Source organism: Ostrea edulis, chromosome 7 (assembly GCF_947568905.1).
Source record: "Ostrea edulis chromosome 7, xbOstEdul1.1, whole genome shotgun sequence".
In the NCBI taxonomy this organism is placed as follows: Eukaryota; Metazoa; Mollusca; class Bivalvia; order Ostreida; family Ostreidae; genus Ostrea; species Ostrea edulis.
Window position 1 is genome coordinate 30,970,215 of NC_079170.1, and position 23,143 is coordinate 30,993,357.

Below are 23,143 nucleotides of genomic sequence, written 5' to 3' on the forward strand. Positions count from 1 at the left end.
CGGCAACTCGTGCTATTTAAGCATCGATAATTAACTCGGTATCCCTGAAAGGCAGTCTGATATAGGTATCGCTGGGTGGCAAAGCTTATCTGATATCCCTCAAAAGTAGGTGACTTTAGCGCCCGGGAACCCGGGCAGGTTGAGCCTTGATAATTAACTCGGTATCCTGGAAGGCAGGTCTAGCATAGGACTCGTTGGGTGGCAAAGCTTATTTGGTATCCCTCAAAAGTAGGTGTTTAGATCGCCCAGGAACCCGGTCTAGCTGAGCCTTGATAATTAACTCGGTATCCCTGAAAGGCAGGTCTGGCATAGGTCTCGCTGGATGGCAAAGCTTATTTGGTATCCCTCAAAAGTAGGTGACTTTAGCGCCCTGGATCTGGAGTTAGTTTGGCCTTATAATTAACTCGATATCCGTGAAAAGCAGGTTTTGAGGAATGCTCTTTTTAATGAGTTATAATGTTGAATGAAAGTTTTGTGTTGATTTTGTGTATTGAATGAGGGTGGGGGTAATTAAAATAATTAAAATAAACTTTCGATCAAAAATACCATTCTGTACTTTCAAAAATAATTTCTAAACATATTTTACTCTGACCACCGCTAGGTATCATCAGTAATGCTTTTAATAAGACTTCTTATTAAATATTATTTCTTTCCATGTTGCATTCTTTGTTTTATCTACTTCCTAGTGGCGAGATCAAAAGTTTAATGTCTGACAAAAAAGTAAATTCACATAGTTTTTACGACCCCCCCCCCCTCCGCCCCCGCAACGACCCTCTAAACTAGATATGATGAGTGTTTAAACTATAATCTATTAACAAGTAAGAACAAATGAGTATAAATAACTCTGTATACCCTATCTTCTGTTTATTCACAAATGAATGTGTAGATTAAAACTATCAAATGTTCATTAAAATGTAATATCGCCAGGTGGTTTTTAACAGTCACTTGTCTTTCTCCTTTTTCGACTAATGTGTAATCGATGTCGGATGAGAGAAACTTACAGAAGTTTTACCCCCCCCCCTTCCCACTAACTATTTGAATTTAGATTTTTATCCGAAATCAATCTTTTGATCTCGCCCTTTACAGTTTTTGATATCAAATTTCTTGCTGTTTTTAACATCTGAGAGAATTAGGATTTGATTAATTATGTTAATTAAATAATACTCTGTACGCTTTCTATCAAATCGTATTTCTCTCCATATTGCGTTCATTGCTTTATTTATTTCTTACATTTTTAATAGTTGAGCTAATTAGGGTTTAATTAGTAATCTTAATTAGTGAAAAATCCCAACAATTTTCTTGCCTTCTTCATCGTAAACACATTACTTTACGAAGTATTATTCGACGAACAACTTATCTTTCTATCTATGATCAGGGGCAAGTAACTCGTGGGTCACCTGCATTTCAGGGATACCATCTAGTCATCCCTGTTTGAAGCCGTAGAGGTACCACGTGGTGGCCATAGTGGGTTGAGACAGATTGATGGTCTTTACGTCTAGTCTTTCATATAGTCAGGAAGGGTCAAAGAGACGTGAGGTGATGGGTCTTTGGGGAACAAGCAAATTATTAATAAAAATGCAATGATTTTCCTTGAGAAAATTGTGCGTAGTACAAAGTATTCCAAGTATTGTGAACGAACATCGGTAGGAGCTAAGGAGAATTGATATAGATTTAGCTAACGACCACCCTTTAAATGAGCTGGCGACCGCCATTTAATTTAAGTGGTGACTGCCATTCATTATCTGGCGGCGCAACTTAATTTAAGTGGCGGAAGCCACTTCTTGTATGGCAACCGCCACTTTTTATCTGGTGGTAGCCACTTAAGCTGAATGGCGTCAACCACATAATTCACCTGTTGTCTAACTGCCGGCGGTCACTTAATTCAGTTGTTGGCCGCGGTTTGATGGTGGTTTTTACTGAATTTATGTGATGACAACCACTTCAGTTACTGTAAACCAACTTTTATTCGCAGCTACTTTTATTTCGCGATTTACCTGCGGTAAACTGGTTCGCGGCGAGTAATTTGCGCGATCGACCCTTTTCGGGCCTATGACAGACGTTCAAGGACTGGTTCGCGACTAGAGATATTCACGATAATGAGGTTCTCGCGAATCTTGCGAAATTTTATCGCACCCAAATAATAGTTGGTTTACTGTATCTAGCTTTCTTTAATATAAAGAAATATATAATCAACTGTGTACTGTTGTATTGAGTGCCAACTTAACATAAACTCAAATAATAGAGATATCTTTAATTATTTGAAGATATCAATTCATTTGATGCGAGCAACAAATCCATTAAATATCTCCGCAAATTATTAATATCTTCAATTCTGAATTATTGCGCACATTAATTGAATTGTTGATAGCATTAATCATTCCGCTGAATTGATGAGCGCGCATTAATTGAATTGATGCGTGCTACAATTCAGTTGAAGAGAGCAATGATTCAATTATTGCAAGCATTAAATGAATTATTGCTCTCTTCAGTTGAATTCTTGTGCGCATTTCATTCAATTATTGATATCATATTAATGTGTGACGCCTTCATATGTGTGAAATATTCTCGTGAGGGACATTAAACAATATACAATCAATCAATCAAGCAATCAATCATATTAATACGCGCAATAATATTGAATTGATGCTCTCCTCAATCGAATATCATTGATTCAGTTGATGCGCGCAATAATTCTTTTAGAGAGAGAGAGCAACTACATGAATATAATTAGAGACATCTTCAATTCAACAAATCCACAGTAATATTGAATTGTAGCTCGCATTAATTCCTTATATGAAAGCGTTATAATTAGTTAAAGATATCTTCAATTAGAGAGATTATCAAATAATTTACATCGATCTCCAAATGTAAAGTTGCGAGCAATAATTCCACCACTTTGATGCGCCCATCACTGGAATCGATGAGAGCAATAAACTGAATTGATGCGCGCATCAAATCAATCATTGCTGTCATCAGTTGAAGTAATGCATGTATCAATGTGGTGGATTTATTTCTTCAGCCTACACTATCTTTTGATGCTTGCATATTGATACATGTATGACTAAGCATGACAGGCACCGTATGAGAAAAAAGTTATTGAAGTTTTCCTTGTATATTCACTTTGTTCCATACTGTGGTCCCACCCAAAGTGAGGGAATAATTTGAGCAAACTTGAATCTACACTTCATGTGGATGTTTCCAAATTAACATTACTAATCCTGGTCGGTCGCGGTAGCTCAGTGGTAGGGCCTTCGCTTCTTAACTGGAAGGTCGTGAGTTATAGCCCCGCTTATGCCATGGCCGCGTCAAACCTAAGACCTAAACATTAGTAGTCATTGCTCCTTCGCCAAACACTCGGCATTTAGAAGTGGGATCTTCTTATATGACCTTTAAACGGAGGTCCCCTCTCCCAGCAGGCATAAGTAAATGAAAGAACCCTCACTGCTGCGGCCCTGGGCGCTAAGCAATGGTCTAAATTTGTGGTACGTTGTTCGTGAAAGAAATTTTTGAAAAATGTCTAATATATCCCAATCCCTTATCGTGGTTTCGGGACTGTTATTTTTGCATTTCATTAAGGAACCTTTCACATACGTTTTGTATTTTCTAGTTCAGTGGATCTTCAGATTGGAGATCATGTTTTCCAACAGTCTGTTGGAATTCCCATGAGCACGAATAGTGCTCCTTTATTAGCTGACCTGTTTTTATGTTCTTATGAAGCACGGTTTATTCAAAGGCTTCTACATGAGAAGAAAAAATATCTTATCTTGGCCTTCAACTGGACATTTAGATAAATCGACGACGTTTTATCTATTTACAATAATCCTTTGCATTCATGAAAAGTGAAGATAACGAACAGTGATCAATCTCATAACTCCTATAAGCCATACAAAATCGTCGCTGTAGAGGCAGACAGTCGTATGTGTATGTAAAGTTTGAGTTCACATAAGAGCGAAAAACACAAAGAAAAATAAAAAACCTGATCCAAAACGTGTTGATATGGTACAAAGTGTCTAAATCGATTTAGAAACATATAAAAATACTTTAAATGTTGTTTTATATCTGTTTTTAAACCTATTTCAACATATACGTCCTTTTGGTTTTGTAGCATTCAATCATTGTTTACTTTACTTAAAGACCCAACTTTAAGTTAACGCCCCCAAATTTTACCTGTGTTGCGATCAATGATAAGCCGCTGGTCAATCAAACTTTTAACAATAGAGCTTAGGTTGATTGACGTTTGCAGAGACCATGGTCTACAGCTACCTGAGAAAGATGTATGGCTAATGATGACCGGCAGTCTTCAGATCTCGAGGAAAGCCCCAGTATACCTGAGTTTTGATAGCATTGACTCACACCTAGAATATTTTAATTTCTAACGTCCCCTATACAATGCAATTTATCATCGTATTTTTTCTCTCCATCTTTATACATGTATTATAGATTAAACAATCAGAAATCAAATAATAATTTAAAAAAAACCAAACAAACATAAGTTATTGGAATATTTTCTATTAATGATTTATTGTGGCTTTATATTTATAAAAACATGAACAATTAATTCTTTATTGGCGCAGCACATCAACATGTATAATGGTTATATTGCCCATGCGTAAAACTGTTACAGTAGTTTTAAAATATGATTCTGTTTGAGATACCACATGGATTATAAATTACACAATCAGAAATCAAACAATAGTAAAAAAAAAAAAAAAAAAAAAAAAAAATCATAAATAAGTTATTGAGATATTTCTATTTATAATTTATCACGGCTTTATATTTATAGAGAGAGAGAGTTATTGAGATATTTCTATTCATAATTTATCACGGTTTTATATTTATCAAGATAAAGAGAGAGAGAGTTATTGAGCTATTTATAATTTATCACGGTTTTATATTTATAAAGAGAGAGAGAGAGAGAGAGAGAGAGAGAGAGAGAGAGAGAGAGAGAGAGAAATGTGTAAAACTGTAGCAATAATATAGATGAAATAATATGGCATGGCAATAGTGTTGCATACGTATGACAATAATTACTCATTTAGTCAATGATTGAGAGTAAGGGAGAGAGAGAAAGGGGGGGGGGGTAGACTAGCTATGTGTCAGCTTCTGTTTGGGATACCATCGTTACACAAACACTACGTCCACAGAAACCCTAAAGAGAGAGAGAGAGGAGGGGGTGTATACTTCGTGTCAGCTTCTGTTTGGGATGCCATCGTTACACAAACACTACGTCCACAGAAACCCTAAAGAGAGAGAGAGGGGGGGGGAGGGGTGGACTTCGTGTCAGCTTCTGTTTGGGATACCACCATTACGCAAACACTACAGCTACAGAAACCCTACAGACGGCCCATATTGAGGGGTATCTTGATCATTCTTCATTTGGTTGTACATGTACACAGATCTACTTGGATTTATTCATTCTCTCGAAACATGGATATTTTACCTACTACACCCACGACACCGCGAACTCCCAGGACACCAGGAAGTGCCCGGAAACGCCGGGTAATATTATATTTAGGAAATTATTTATATACGATATATAACAATTTAATTAGAAGTTATAAAAAGCAAAGGTTTAGAAATCAAATGGGCTAAACCTGTCATTTGCAATACATAAATATGACCAAGTTTGAAGGTTTACGAGAAATAGAAATGCGGTATGCATGTAGGTAGAAATTTTAATTATTTTTTTTGTTGTTGCACAAATCAAGACACTAAGCATAATTTGTAATAACCTGATAAATTTCCTGTGTATATCATAAAAATATACACAACAACCGATCTCTTGGCCAGGTAAATTCCAGGTAAATAACATTGACCATGGATAAGCTCCGCCCACATTCAGTGATCCGTGGAGCAACCGTACGGTGTTTTTTTGGGGGGGTCTTTAAGGTCGTAACTTCCACTTACCGCCTTTTTAAATTATCCAGAATGGGAATGAAACAGATACTACGTAAGTTAATCATGTTCAAAAAATCATTTATTCATTCCATTTATAAAATGGAACACAGAAGTTTGTACATGTGTACTTCACAGGATCTACTATTTCAAAATACAAATATTTGAATTTGTCATTCAAGAAAACACACACCCATGAATAGTGTGAAAAATATTGTTTTCTGTGACACTTTTGGTTAATTTACAAAGTGGACCCCAACCCCCACACCTTTGTAAATGTTTCCACGTTGTATAGATTCAAGTTTTTTGTATCCCCGCGATTATAGTAGGGGTATATATATTGTTTTTCTTGTCGCTCTGTCAGAAATTTTAATCTGGCTCATAACGTATGAATGGTGAGTGATAGGGGTCTCATATCTCATATGCAAATTCGTTACTTAGTACCAAATTTTTAACCAGGTGAGCTTGGTATTTAACCTACGAGTACATTTAAGAAAACCTATTTAAAACATCCTGGACTATTTCAAGTAATGTTTTCATAATTGCATATATATATTCCTTGTGGTAAGCCCTTATCATTTCATGCATAAAAGGTTTACAAGGTCATAGATCATGCATGAAATGTTAAGGGCTTACCACAGGAGAAGATGAAGGTAGAAATGGCATATATCATGGTATTGCATGAAAGTTATTGCCATAAGGAATTTATATAAAAAGTATGGAAGATCTACCTTAAATAGTTAATAAGATATTTAATCTTTTAGGCTTTCTTAGAAGTAGGAGGAACTCGACCTTCACCTTCTCCAGAAAAAAACAAGGTTATGTTAGCCATAATGGTGTTCAGGCATGTTCTGAGAATTCAAGTGCGGTTATGACGTGATCTTTTGAGCCGAAGTTGTGGCCACAATGTGTGAGTAAAATTAAAATTGCATAAGGTCAAAATCAACAGAGCCAAGGTGACTCAGATGAGCGATGTGACCCATGAACCTCTTGTTTTATAGTAGTAGTGAATGGTAGGAATGGTAGGAATGTGACCTTGAACTAAAACCAAGCCTAATCAATGATATAGAAGTTTGGACAAAAGAGAAATGTTTAAACAGTATTATGTTACATCTGACGAGAATTTCAAACCATTTTGAAGACAACTTCTGCAGTTGCCACCCCCCCCCCCCCCGAAGTATGAGCCAAGCAAAAATATATGGCCCGTAGAATGTCTACAAGCTTTTCTCAACAAGTTTCGAAGTGACATTGACCTTTTGACCAGGAAAGCAGCAAAGCTTCGACAATAGCTACATATTCAATTAGTGATAACTGCCAGTTAAACTGAGTGGAGGCCAACAGATATTAAATAACGGTTGCAAGTTAAATTACAAAGTGGCGACCACCATATAAATAAATATCAATTATCTATGCTTTCACTTGCCGCCTTTCGTACAAAATGCATAGTGTAGTTAGAGCTACGCCAAATTCTCTAACAGAATCTGTTGCATACCAAACCTATTAAAGCATTATCTTTTCTATGAGACACAAAAAATGGCATAGTTCAGGCGAGGTAAGCAACACTATCAGGTATAACGGACCTTTTGTCTGTCTGGGATCGAGTAATGAATAGGATCTCTAGCAGTATTCTAACCAATTGAAACCTTCACCCTTAGTAGAGTAGAAAAATGGAACTCAAGATCTCTCCCGAACCCCAGGGGCCACCGGGTGGTACCACTACAACTTCAAACTGAAAGCGGCAAATGATAGCTCCATGTTTTTTCTACCTTCTGTTGATGTCCTTTCCGTCTTGTCTTCAAAGATTTATGCTCTTAAAGCAGGCACCTTATCCCTTCATTCTCTACGAGATACAAAAAATATCAATGTTCAGGTGAGCTAAACAATACTTCCAGGCATCACAGAGCTCTTCTTTACATTCATGGATACAGTGTCCCTGTCACCCCTGATAGAATAGAAGTCGGGACTCAAAATCTGTCCCGGGTGGTACCGCTACAACCCAAAACTGAAAGTGGTAAATGATAGTTCTGGGGGTCCTCTACCTTGCTTTGATGTTCCTTCCGCCTTGTCTTCAAAGATTAATGCTGGAAAACCAGTCATAAAACCTCCTCTTTTATTACGAGAAACGCAAAATGTCAAAGTTCAGGTGAGCTAAACAATACTTCCGGATATCCCAGAGCTCTTCTTTACATGGCATCGAGTAGCCCTTAGTACTCTCTACTTCAATCAATGGATACATTGTCCTTGTCACCCCTCCTACAGTAGAAATGGGAACTCGAAATCTGTCCTGACCCCCGGCAGCCACCTGGTGCTACCACTACAGCCCCAAACTGAAAGTGGTAAATGATAGTCCTAGGGGTCCTCTACCTTGCCTTGATGTTCCGTCCGCCTTGTCTTCAAAGATTAATACTGTAAAAGCAGTCATAAAACCCCCTCCTTATTTACGAGAAACGAAAAATGTCAAAGTTCAGGTGAGCTAAACAATACTTCCGGGTATCCCAGAGCTCTTCTTTACATAGCATCCATTAGTCCTTAGTACTCTTTACCTCAATCAATGAATACATTGTCCTTGTCACCCCTTTTAGAGTAGAAATGGGGACTCGAAATATGTCCCGACCCCGGGAGCCACCGGGTGGTACCACTACAGCCCCAAACTGAAAACGGTAAATGATAGTGCTATGGGTCCTTTACCTTGTCTTGATGTTCCTTTCGCCTTGTCTTCAAAGATTAATCCTCTGAAAGCAGTTATAAAATCAACTCTTTCATTACGAGAAACGAAAAATTTCAAAGTTCAGGTGAGCTAAAGCATACTTCCAGGTATGCCAGAGAGCTTTTGTTCATGGCATCTAGTAGCCCTTAGTACTCTCTACCTCAATCAATGGATGCATTGTCCTTGTCACCCCGTTTAGAGTAGAAATGGGGACTCGAAATCTGTCCCGACCCCGGGAGCCATCAGGTGCTACCACTACAGCCCCAAACTGAAAGCGGAAAATGATAGTCCTAGGGGTCCTTCACTTTGCCTTGATGTTCCTTCCGCCTTGTCTACAAAGCTTAATGCTGTAAAAGTAATCATAAAACCCTTTTATTTTCTACGACGAAATATGTCAAAGTTCAGGTGAGCTAAACCATACTTTCGGGTATCATAGAGCTCTTCTTTACACAGCATCGAGTAGTCCTTAGTACTCTCTACCTCAAGCAATGGATACATTGTCCTTGTCACCCCTCTTAGAGTAGAAATGGGGACTCGAAATCTGTCCCTGGTGGTACCACTACAGCCCCAAACTGAAAGTGCATGATGAATGATAGTCCTAGGGGTCCTCTACCTTGCCTTGATGTTCCTTCTGCCTTGTCTTCACAGATTACAGCTCTAAAAGCAGTCATAAAACTCGTGTTATACTTTTGTTTACTAATTTATGCGCAATGTCAAAATCAGGTGAGCTAATGCACAATTTTTTATAACAGTCACAGGATGGAGGTATTATTTCCCAGATATTACAGAGAAAGTGGTTGTTTCATTATTTAATCCTGCTTCCTTACACCACTTGCTCAAAATATTTCCTTTGTTGGTTTCTTTTGTTACAAAGCAATGGTTATCACTCTTCAGGTGAGCTAATTTGCAGAAAAGATTTTTGAATGCGATATGATTTCAAATGGATTGGCACATGAAAATAGGATCAGTCTTGAGATAATAAAGCACCCCACACCATATAGTTTTCCATATCATATCAATCAGTAGGTACTTAATGACTAAGATTGTAATATTCTGGTGAGCTAAATTATCAATGTGCACTTACTTTCGTGCATGTAAGCTGAGAAATTGTTCAAAAAGATCAGGAAATGAAATGTGTGGTCAATTTTATTTCCTTTCATCCTTTCATTACAAATTACTGATATAAATTCATTTCACCATTTATGTACAATCTCTCATGTGAGCTAAGTTGCCCATGAGTGTTGCGATTGACATTTATTAATTCAAAACATTAATTAAATTAAAAATTTCCTTTAGAATAGGTTTCAAATTAAATATTTTTCTATGAGTACTCTTAGTCCTTTGATGCTGCTAGCTTCTACGTGCTTATTGGCTGCTGGTTAGTGGCTGCTAGCTTCAGCCTGGTAAATTAAATGAATTGAAACATTGTCCTTGAAACATCAAAGCGATACTGAAACTCCTCCAAGCTGGGGAATAACACAATACCGGTTGCTATTGACTTTCGATAAACAACAGGCATGATTCTTTTGCAATGACGCAGTTGAAAAATCGATTATATCCTTCAAAAATTGTTTTTTCATTACTGTTTCAATACGAAAAGTCTTCGATTGTTCTAGTAATTCTCTGAAATGATTTTTTTTTTGTAAACTGTACAAGTATCGGTGTATGTTTGCAACATGAAATCTGTTCTTACACAATATTCCATTAACATTATTTATATGATTGTTCAAATACAAAGTAGGTTATGCAATTTATTTTGGTATAATATGATTTGGTATGGGGACATGCACACCTCTTGACAACCAGCAACCGGAACTACTTTTCTTTATTTTTATTTTACACCGCACGACTATTGTCGGCCTTCTATGGAATAGAATGTCGACGTGTGCAATAAGACACTTCGGCTTAATACACAGATTCTGTTCTCGATATCAAGCAAGATGTATAGAATCCACTCAATTTGATAAAAAAAAATCAATAACGTTATGTTCTCTATATGAGATTTGATTGATAGATTAAAACAAAGATAATATATTCGAATTGATGGTATATCAAGTATTTGTAAATTTTACCCTGTTTATTTTGAAACACAGTTCTCACTGGGGAGGGGATTGCATGCTTGATCCGCCTCTCGAGGCACATAAGCGTCACAGTTTATTATGATATGACTTCAAATTGACTCCTTGATCGCAATTAGATATTATCTTATAAATGTATTTTCCTGTGTCGGATTTTATACTGACGACAATCTTGCATGCAACGGCAAGCTTTAATACCGAGCGAATAGCTGAAGACCCGCCCGCGAAGTTTGAAAAAGTATATTCTTATTCAAAGAAACTCATGAACTCGTTCATCTATTTAGTCGTATTACGGTTTTATATGTATTTAGTTGCTAAAACCTGTTACAATGATAATTATACTATTCACTTTGAACAAACTAAGTGTTTAAATTACGAATTGCAGGTAACACGTATGTAAATGAAAAAAGTCAAAATCAGCAAAAGAAAAAGAGATAATTTCTATATACGTTCACTGAAATTTTCGTGATCCATATGGGCCCATTTATTTTTTCATTACCTGCTTCAACAGTTATTCGTGTTTTATTTTGAATGCCAATAATAGAAGACTCTGACGTGCAATTCGTAATTTAAACACTCAGTTTGTTCAAAGTGAATAGTATAATTATCATTGTAACAGGTTTTATCAACTAAATACATATAAAACCGTAATACGACTAAATAAATGAACGAGTTCATGAGTTTCTTTGAATAAGAATATACGATAAAATTACGGTTACTTTTTAACCATTTTTAATTTATTGGTTAATTTTGTTTAGTTTTAACGGCCTTTTTCATTGCATACGGAATGTAGTATTGTTGTTTATAATTGTTTACTTTGAAAAGAGAAAAAAGCCGAGGCTAAATGTGAAATCACAGTTTACGTCGCCTTGCGTTTTATTTCCCGCGTTCAATGAATAGGCGGATCATGTAAAACTGCTGTCCCCATATAAACCCCTTTAATATTGAGATGTTACTGGGTGTTTAGCGCAAGGAAATTTCATTCAAAATTTATATTTTTAAGTGAATCATAATCTACCGTACTTAACGGAATTATGACTACCACTCGGGAGACGGAGTTACGTACATGCTTCGCTCGGTCCAACGGTCACACCGTATACATATTAAAATTAAACAAAATTAACCAATAAATTCAAAATGATAGAAAAGTAACCGTAATTTTATCGTATATTCTTATTCAAAGAAACCCGTGAACTCATTCATCTATTTAGTCGTATTACGATTTTATATGTAATTCTTTGCTAAAATCTGTTACAATGATAATTATACTATTCACTTTGAACAAACTGAGTATTTAAATTACAAATTGTACGTAAGAGTCTTCTATTATTGGCATTCAAAATAAAACACGAATAACTGTTGAAGCAGGTAATGAAAAAATAAATGGCGCCGCCCATATGGATCACGAAAAATTCAGTGAACGTATATAGAGATTATCTCTTTTTCTGTTGCTGATTTTGACTTTTTCTTTTATATACGTGTTACCTTTAGAGCCTTGCTTCGCGGACGGGCCTTTGGCCAGTCCGAGCTTCGCTCGGTATCAACTTGTATTAAACTATAAGAAACGGCAACGGGGTTTTTGTTTCTAATGCAAATCCCATACTATCCTTCATTTTTTTTTTATCCAAGATCGATTTTGGATATCTCGAACCCCCGGATATCTCGAAGTTTTTTCGAGGTCCCTCGGACTTCGAGATAGAGATATTTTACTGTAGTTAAAAACGTTCATAAAACTACAAACTGCAAATTAAGTCTATATGCATTTGTGTGGTGCCATGTACGTCAAAGACTATACAATGTCCTAATAGTATGCTTTCTTAATCGCTCTCTGAGCTACTTCAAAGTCGAGCTTTCGAAGGCAGCGAAATATGCATTACCTCCATGACTTTCATATATGTTCTGTTATGAAATTCGTAGCAAACGTTACCTTCTATAACTGCCATTACAATTTTAATACATGAGTTCCTTAGAACTAAAATGGCTGCCTTTACCGCTCGACGCTTCGTCGTGGTTGCTAAGTGTATCATTGCGCGACACAAGTGATTTGTATTTTTCAGCATTTATGTACATTTTAATAAACGAAGATTAGTACTTTTGTCTCTTTGCATTGAATTAAGATATATGAATTTAATTTTGGGGCATATTATACGATATAATCTGGTTTGGGTCAGTTTACACTGTTTTAAAATCCGCTTCGCGCATTAAAAGGCGTAAACAGACCAAACGTAGGTTATATCGTATAAAATGCACCAGAATTAAATCCATTCCTTAAAGAGCACCGTTGGGAGGTAAGAGAAACATTTAATTCAGTATGAAAATGTATGTATCCTTGTAGTCGTGTGGCATTTCTGTTTTACAAAAGTCTTTTAATTTATATTCTTTGAAATGATTTGGGTCTAATACATAAGTCCATGTTTTTTTGCTACATGAATCTTAATCGTACGGAATATTCAGTATGATTTATTTTGAAATTAATTCCTAAATTGGAATTGAATACATGAGGGTCACTTAATGTCATTTTCCTAATTTACATATTTATGTTCCCAAAACAAAGTTTGGGAGCATATTGTTTTTACTCGGTTTCTTACTATTATCATTATTTTTCTCCGGTACTTTTTTGTCCGGAGTGTTCTCATAAACTACACGAAGGATCGATATGAAACTTTCCAGGATGATAGTGTAGCATTTGTAGATGTGCAGAACGATAGTCATTTTGTCAGCACGTGCATGGAGGCACATGCACGTACATTGCAATTTTGGTACAAAATATTCGAAATCAGAATACACAAGGGATGGACATGAAAACTTAATAGGATGATAGTATATGATTTGTAGATGTGCAAAATGATGGTAATTTTGTCTGCACGCACGTGTATGCGCATGCACGTGCATCACATTTTTTGTATACTAACTTTTTAATCAATCTAACTTTTTTGTTGTTCATTGACAGGGTTTGATATTCATATCATAGGTAGATATTGAGACCCTTAACCGATTTGCGTGGTCAAAATTACCAAACTGCATGCGTATGCACGTGCGCTTCTTTTTGATTGGATAATACTTAAACGTCTGTAACTCTCTTGAGCAAGTGAAAGTTTTACACTTCCTTAAAAATCGCTTCACAAATTTCACACCTATCTCATTCACTGATATAAACAAATTACAGCTTTTGTATTTCACATAGTATTTTACATTACATGTAAATTTACTTAACGACTTGTTAAGAGCATTATTTTCCTCTAAACGTATATGTAGCATGTCCGGTTGATTCGACATGGTATAGATGATATATAGTTATTGCAATTGGCTATGTGTCCGTGGACACGAAACAGGGTATTGGTCAGTTTATCCTCTGGAAGGAGGAAATTACAGACATCCTGCATGGTAAACATAACTGGTATTCCAATGTTTATACTGCATACAGCTTATGATAAAACAATTAACTCTGATAAACATGTATCTAATTCATTTAGCTATCTGAAACGTATTGAAACAGGAATTACAAATGTCATGTCTATTGTTTCAAAGAATGTTTTACCGTTATAAACAGGGGATGCTTACTCCTCCTAGGCACCTGATCCCACCTCTGGTGTGTCCAGGGGTCCGTGATTGCCCAACTATCTATTTTGTATTGCTTGTAGGAGTTATGGGATTGATCACTGTTCGTTATCTTCATCTTGCATTCGTAGACAATATCAGTTTTATTTGACCCACGAACATAAACAAAATCGTCCAAAAATGACGTTGCCTGATAACCCAGTATACGAGTGCTGTTCAATATGTAATGTGAATTGTACCACAGCGCGTTAACGCTTTGCACGATTTCGTGGATGATGATACTCTTGAATAGCTCTATTCAATATAAACACGAGCCTTCAGCTCCGCATCATTTTAAACTTATAGTCATTTCAATAGAGTCAGTCGTCGACCACTGTTGTAAAAATGTTTGGGAAACGGGTTGAGAATAATGAAGACATTAGAGCTTATATAAAAGTTCGCACAAAACTCAGTCATTCGGTAATGCAGATTTTTACTGAATTGGGGGAAATTTATGGGTCTGATAAGGTATCTTATGAGACAGTTCGTAGGTGGGGAAAGACATTTTTGACTTGCGCAGAGTCCGTCAAAGATGCAGCAAAATCTGGCCGACCTGTGACTGTAACAGGCAAGGCAAATGTCTCAAAAGTCATGGAAATAATTGAAAGTGATGGCAAATACACGATTCATGATATTGCCAAAGCTGTTGGCATATCGCTATCGTGGGTGGATTTTATTTTGAAAGTACGAAATATTTCTGCCAGATGAATACCGCATATGTTGACAGACAATCAAAAACGGGTATGAGTACAAACCGCTAAGCAATTCCTCAGTTTGCAAACATTGTTACTGGTGACGAAACATGGGTTACTATTTCGAACAAATAAGAAAAAATGGAAACAAAATATGGCTAACTAAACACGGTAGAAGGCCTGTAGCTGCCAACAGAACTATAAGCACAAAGAAAGTTCTTTATTTCATATTTTTCTCATGTGATGGTATAGTCGTACAAATTCCGGTGCCGAAGGACAAAGGTGTTACAGGGCGGTATTACCGATATGTTATACTAAAAAAGCTCAAGAAATATTATCATAAGCGACTCTCCGTTTTGGGATTTAGGCATGTTCGTCTACTTCATGATAATTCTCCATAACATACATCTGTGCTTGTGAAGCAATTTTTGAAGTTAGAGAAGGTTGCCGTTTTCCCACACCCACCATACTCTCCAGATTTAGCCTCATGCGATTTTTTCCTTTTTCCAAAACTTAATAAGTTCTTATCTGATCGTCGTTACAAGTCCCGGCAAGCCCTTGGCTCAGCCATCAGTCCGTGCCTCAGATGTCTACCTAGATCAGCGTACCCTGACGCATTTCAGAAATAGATTCAAAAATTGAAATTATGTATTTCAAATCGCGGAGAATACTTTGAAGGGATGTAATGTTCATTTCACTATTTGAGTTGAATGTTTTTGAGATATCGTACAATACACATTACCTATCGAACAGCCTTCGTATCAATGCTTTGTTATACACGGTCAGCTTTCAATAAGGTGACTTGCGTAGTAATTAGAAAAAGGCACTTAGTCAACAGATCGATAGAGGACGACAGTACAAGGAAAGTATTTAAAGAGTTGGAGTTTTGAAAAAAAAAAAGAAGCAATTATGAAAATAATTTATTCCATTTGTAATTACTTTCTATTAGGGAAAATTGTAGGTATATAACAGCACACTATACTGTGCTATACGTAACATTGTAAAATAAATTATATGTATATTACAGCTTGCATCCAGTACATCAACATCTTTCGAGAAAGATTTGGGCAACTTTTATTAAAGGTACTGTAACATAGTTTAAACCCATTTTACATGCGAGTGGTGTTACAAACGTCAGGTGGATTACGGTGGTAAAAATGACGTTTGGAAAAGAGGAAAATACACAAATTCTCCCAAATTAAGGGTTCCAGTTAATGGAAGGTGTCTACTTTCAATAAAATATCTAAGTATGAAGCAGATGTGGACGACTCTGTGGTGTCTTTTATGTTGAGCTCACGCGGATATATCGAATAATAAGTGATGTCACGTTTGATTTACTTTTTACTTTACGTCAACAGACAATTAGGTCCACATCATATTCGCAGAGTAGAGTTTTGTGCGAATATGATTTGGACCTAATTGTCTGTTGGCGTGAGGAAAAGTGAATCACATGTGATATAATTTATACTTTGCCTTTTGAATGAACGATGTCCATGACTGCGTTTCTGTCTTTGAATATTGGGAAAGGGTCCCATCACATTCACGTTATTTCCATGTGGAGTAATCAAATTTCAAACACCATATACCTTATCATTGCATCCGTATGGAAATGCAGTACCTAGGGTCCTGATCCAGTGATCTTCTCGTTGTCTACGAAAAGGGGTACTTAATGTTGGACCATTTGTGTTATGGTAATATTTTTTCCAAAATCCTTACCTTCATAGAAAAGATGGAGTGCTCGGGCGAGTTAAAATGCTTGTAAAGAAGTTGGATACCAGCATTATTTATTTGAAATATGTGCCCTGATATTCTTTTATTAAAACTCTGAGTATCCCCCAACATACATTAAGCCACATAGGTTACACTCAATAGCGTAGACAATGTTAGAATATTTACAAGTCAAATTATCAAAAGTTTTGGTAGATAAATTACGTCCAATGTGATTACTACTTAATGAATTGCTGGTGATCAGTATATCGTAAGTTTTACAATTTGGAGCACATGAGATGTGAAAAGGAATCATCAAAAATATATCTCTTACAGGGACACGACAATCTTTAATTTGGGTGTATGAATTTTGATTTCTTTACAAAAGCTGATGATTGTCTGATTGTACATACGACAAATCTTTGATAACCCGAAGGACAATCCGAGGGACACCAACCAAACTGTTAAAGCCTGTGACCCTCATAGACTCCACAGAGTGATACCTTTTTTACATTGGGCGACGTGTCAGCCAGTAATCTATCGTTTTTGTGTATATTCATGAATCCATCTCATAACACCTAGAAGCAATACAAAACAGAGAGTTGGGTAAACACGAATCCCTGGATATACTAGAGGTGGGATCAGGCGCCTACGGTCAAGTGCTATAATGCACCCTGTTAGGTTTCAATCTATAAATGAATGTCGCATCATGACATGTGTACACTTGTACATGCGCAAGCTGACGTTTCCTCATAACTTTTTCACACATTCAATCACAGATCAATATCACATTAATTATACAGGGATTAAAGCCCTTTGGTAAGAATTCTCCGCCATTTTTAAAACCCGTTTTGTATTTGAATGTAGTTCTAATTTGTTATATAGCCCAGGTAGTGGTAAGAGGACTGCAATATTTTTGTTGAACTAGTAGAGTAACGGACAGTAAGTTGACTTTGGCTTATTATATATGCAACATTTCATATACAACAGTATAACTAATATCATATTGATTGTGTGAAAAGAGACATTACATTTTAAGATTAGTAAACCATAACGAAATGTATCTCTCATGGATCACAACAATTTTAATTCGTGGGGGAATAAGAGTAACACTGTATAAAGAAAAGCACGTTATGAAAGAGTCGACTCTAGAATTGTTTTTATTTCATTACACAGATGTAAGGCCAGTATAACGAAGAGTGTTCGATCTCATAACTTCTATAAGCAATACAAAATAGAGAGTTGGGCAAACACGAACCCCTGGACACACCAGAGGTGGGATCAGGTGCCTAGGAGGAGTAAGCATCCCCTGTCGATAATCAATTTCTCTCCAAGTTTCTGTTATTCTCCAACTCGTACGCTCATCAAGTACTATATGCTACAATTTTTTTATCTTCTTTTCTTTGTTTTAAGTGTATGCTGTAAAGGGAAGAATTGTTGCTTTGTTGCTTGGCGATATTTCAATTATATTCAACCGGCACCAACGGGAAGAATGATGAGTGTGCAAATATGAGAAAATGAAAATCCTATTTCTAAAGAGTTAGATAAAGATCAATCAAAAAGTAGCCCTTCACCTTTCCCGCTAGTTGGGAGTTTCTAATATGCTATTCATCAGTAACAACTCTTGCGTAAGCGACATTTCTGGCTAGGGAAGTTGTTTGACTTCAAGTTTACAGTATAAAAAATACTAAATCTGGACTTGAGCATAGCGATTTTACTCATTCCTACTTCTCATCCAATGCATCTAACACTGTAGAGGTAGATATGTTATGGTAATTATTAAAGTAAAATCATAAACTTTTAAAGCTTTCTGTGACATTTTCTATAACTAACTCTACACATTGTCTTTTACTTTTTCATACCAAGTGAAATATTAAAAATGCTAAGTACTATTAATTCTATATGATTATTTTTCTATATTGAATTCCATAGAAAACAAATATACCATGAAAATTGTAATCATGTCTTTATGTTATCAAATAATTGTGGTTGCGCAACATGAATTCGAACACAAAAGAGTTCATATTGTATGGTATGCTTATATGAATTATCTAATGACTTTCAACTTCAGTCGTCTGCTTCTGCAATGGTTCTGTAAGTTCAGACAAGAAATTGTATGATGTATTCATTTTGTATTTAATTGATGTATGTTTTGTCTAGTGAATAAAAGAGCGTTGAAAGTGAAAGCGTTACCGAAACTGATGTAAGTATGTCGATGACACACTACTGATTGCTATTGATATTCAATAAACAATTCGATTCTTTTGTAATAACCCTTTGTCTAGTGAATAAAAGAATATGAACATTGGCTGCTCTGAACGCGAAACTGAAACTGGTAAAACCTGTAAAATGAAGCAATACCTGCTGCTATTGACATTCAATAAACAATTTTATTCTTTTGTAATTCATTCATGTAGAAATGAATGAATTGTTTTTTTTTCGCTCCAGGTATACAATGTTTTCTTTCTTTACACTTGTTTCAGAAAATAAGTGCACTTGATCTAGGCCCCAAATTTTGCAATCGAAGATGTTTAAGTATTGAATGCCGTATTTACCGGTCGCTATAGACACATTTACAAAACTAAAAAATCCATTTGAAGATCACAAGTGGAATAGTTGCAAGGTAAATTTATTTCTTACAGTATGAAATTTTATGTATAATTCTATTAGTGTGATTTTCCTAATTTGTATATTATTCTTATGTTGACATATTGAGAAAAAAGACACAAAACCCCGACTGGATATCATGAGAAAGTTCATTTGTTGCCTATGATGATTAAACCAGAACTGAAAGATTTCAGTTGGGGGTTCAAAATTAAACCATGATGAAACCGCTTCCCAAGACCAAGTGAAAATTTCACACTGGTCATTTGTTGGGTGATTAATTAGCGGTTCCTGGGTTAGAAATTGCTTCACATATTTCATACCTATTTCATTTTACTGATGTAAACAAAGTACAATTTTTGCATTTCACATCGTATTTTACATCATTTGTAAATTTACTTAACGAGTGGTTAATACCACTCTTTTCTTTCAAACGTACATGTAATGTACCCAGTTAATTGGACATGATTTTTATAATATAGAGTTATTGAAATTGGTTACGTATCCCGAACCATGATACATATCGGTCAGTTCATTTTGCAGTGACCAGACTCTGGATAGAAGAAATCACAAAATTCCTGGATGGTAAAAATTGTTTTGCAATGTTTACATTACAAACAGCTTATGGTGAAACATATAATTCTGATTTATGTTTATTTAGCAATATCATACGTATTGAAACAGGGCATTACAAATGCTTTGTCAGTTTTTTTTAGTCCCATGGGGATCCGGATTTGAATGGGTCCTCGGCACCCTTTGCTTGTCTTAAAATGCGACTAAATGGGGCGATCCTTTGGATGAGACGGTAAAAACTAAGGCCTCGTGTCACGGTGTGGCGCGATAAAGATGCCTCCTGCTCAAAGGCCATAAGCACCGAGTATTGGTCTTTATTTTGCAGCCCTTCTCTGGCTATGGTGACGTTTTCATATGAGTGATAACGTTAAACACTATCCAATAAATGAATCAATCAATGTATTTTTTGCAAACAATGCATTACTATCATAAACTGTATTAGTACACACTGATTGTTTTGTTATTCTCTTATTCGGGTTTTGAGATTTTGGGACTGTTGTATTATAGGAAAAAGTCTTCTAGCTGTTCAAAATATATTTTGTTTGCGTGGGTTATGTGTAATTACAAAACGAATGTAATCATCTGGAGGAAGGTGGAGAAACATCTTAAATGAGGCAAAAAATTAACGCTCAATTCTAAGATGGCATATAAACATGAAAGCATGATACACTACATGATTTGCCATACCTGTAGAGAAAACTACACTGGACAAACCGGTAACCTAAACGTTCGTGTGCGCGTCCACCAACAGCGAATTCACGACCCCAGTATCATAAATTCACTATGTTCTGAACATTTTGCTAACTGTGGTCATGGAAATTTCAACATATTTCCGTTTACAAAATAAACAATGACTGCGAAATTTCAAGACTTAAAAAGACTGCTTTGTAAAATTTTTTTATTCAAAGCTTAATAGAAAATAATTGTTTAAGGGCAGATGATACAATTTTTTTCTTTCGAAGAGACTTTATATGATGTCATTCTTTTATAAAAGTGGATAATTCCTTGAATTATTTTCCCCTTTGACTTGGAGAGTGAAATATTTTCCGTATTTCCAAAAAAGTACAAAACAATAGTTATCATGGTAAGTTAGTTTATTCTTCATTTGTTTACCCCTTTTATCCCTCAAAAATGATGTCAAGGAGGACAGAGTGTACTGATATTAGATTTACAACATAACATGTAAACTATTAATTCATTATAAATTTTACACTCAGAATATATTAGTTGCTGCTTCAATAAAATTACATATATGGGTATGCTTACTCTTCCTAGGCACCTGATCCTACCTCTGGTGTGTCCAGGGGTCCGTGTTTGCCCTATTAACTATTTTGTATTGCTTATAGGAATTATGAGATTGATCACTGTTAGTTATCTTCACCTTGCATATTGACATTACACACTAAGTAAAGGTTTACAAATTGAAGTAAACTTCATAATATGTTGACTTAATGTTTAAAGTGTAATACAAACTTAAAGAACATATACCATACGGGGTGAATTTTCTGAGGAGAAGCAAAATTATAAAAATGACATTGGTTGATTTTCTCAAGACAAAGAAGAGTTATCTCCCATAATATAAGAGTAAAATTTAACAATTTCTGAAAATAATTTACAAAGACATTTGTGATTTACTGTTTTTGTCTCTCTTGGTTTTCCTTCACAGGATCTCTTTGATGTGCCATTTTAAGTTAGTTTCTGCATTACGACGTTTCCCAGTAGGAACAGGAGAAAGATGACTGCATGCTTCTTGTTGACATCTTATATATATTATAGCAATGATCCAAGTCCACACCGTTTTTCGTCCTCGCAATATCTTCAATCTAGTGGTCTACCACAAGCAGCACAACCTTTTCCCAAAATGTCCACTAGAATTACAAGTTCCACACCTCATCTCCCACTTCTCCAACAAATCACCTCTTCATGCTCTTCTTCCGATTCCTCACTCTCTGATGCATCAGATGGATACGTGTCTTCATTTCCTAGGCATTCTTGTGAATTATCACCAGATGAACAATTTTTCTTGATTCACCCAACTTCTCCTCGATCACCACGTTGTTATTGGTATCAACATTCACCATCTTACGTCCAAGGGATAATGCATAACCTTTCTTAGCATTTTGTAACCTTTGATGTTGTTTTTGTTTTACTAAAAAATCTTCCTGATTTTTTCCATCTGAATGATTCTGGTGCCATAATTGTTTACATTGTTTACTGACCCCTTTCCTGCTCTTAAAACACAGAAGAGTTTCAAACAACTACAGTACCCGCAACGTTATTCTATTCTTATCGTGTTCTATCGTGCGTGTATCCTATCATATCGTGCGTGTATCCTATCGTATCGCGTTTTGCGTTTATCAGGTTTTCCGTTTTCTTTCGTGTTTTGCGTTTATCAGGTCTACCGTGATTTGCGTGTATATGGTTTTCCGTTTATCGTGAAAATCGTTTATCGTGTAGCTTCGGAAACTATCGGGATTGTCTATCAAATCAAATGAAAAAGTACGATACTTTTCGAAAGCTTTATTCGTTTTGTTAAAGAAGCTATTTTTAGGAATCAAGGAAAGACAGTATATTTGAAGGAGAACATAAAGCTGTCGATTCTAAGGCAGAAGAAGAGTTATTTATCTGTCCAGAGAGGGTGAAAATTTATCACAATTTCATTTTAAGTAATATGAAAAGTAGGCAGTGGTTTGCCGAGCAAACCGGGGACAGTAAATCTGAAAGTTCCTTCATGTACAGTTCATAAACATTTGCTTGTCTAGAAACAATTATTTGTAATTAACACTAACATAGAAATAGGAAGTTCCGAATTGAAAGGAAAAATCAGTAAATTACGTTGTTTATTACATATATTTTAATAAAGACTCGTTTTCTTCCGATTTTTTCCCACCTGTGTTTTATTTATATACCCACCATTGAACTTGTGCGCCTCTGTGTATCACCCGTGTTTTGACTGCAAACATTCTCAGGGACATTGTATTTGACACATTTAGAAGATTAAATTTTAAAAGGGTGCAAGGATGTTGCATCTTCCAAAAGTCTGCCCAACTGGGCACGACTTGTACTTATACACTTGTACATATACTTTTAATCGTACGGGTAGATACTGGAAATTAATACCGGGTTTGATAATTATTTGTATTTTTTTACATACTAAACACATTTTTTTAAGCGTTTCAAAATTGTGAATTTCAAAAGGCCGTGTTTCGGTTTTTTTCACAGTTTATTTTTTTTTTATTAAGATATCAATTCAAATACATATGTTCCAATTACTTATGAATATCAATCAT

The 23,143-nt window shown here is 35.8% G+C and overlaps 1 protein-coding gene across 9 annotated transcripts in view; it reads left to right on the top strand.

Moving 5' to 3' along the window:
- LOC125654656 (GTPase IMAP family member 7-like) overlaps window positions 1-23,143 on the top strand; it is a 662,712-nt gene that overhangs the window by 616,081 nt on the left and 23,488 nt on the right. For 3 of the 9 annotated variants that reach the window (XM_056143992.1, XM_056143984.1, XM_056143987.1), the window contains exons 1-2: window positions 13,100-16,052; window positions 17,853-19,299. The exons of 1 other annotated variant lie outside the window; for it this stretch is intronic. The gene's annotated coding sequence lies outside the window, so the exon portion shown is untranslated. Of the gene's footprint in view, window positions 1-13,099; window positions 16,053-16,075; window positions 17,619-17,852; window positions 19,300-23,143 lie in introns of those variants that run through there. 5 more of the 9 variants (XM_056143990.1, XM_048884664.2, XM_056143989.1 and 2 more) reach the window with 4 other exon arrangements.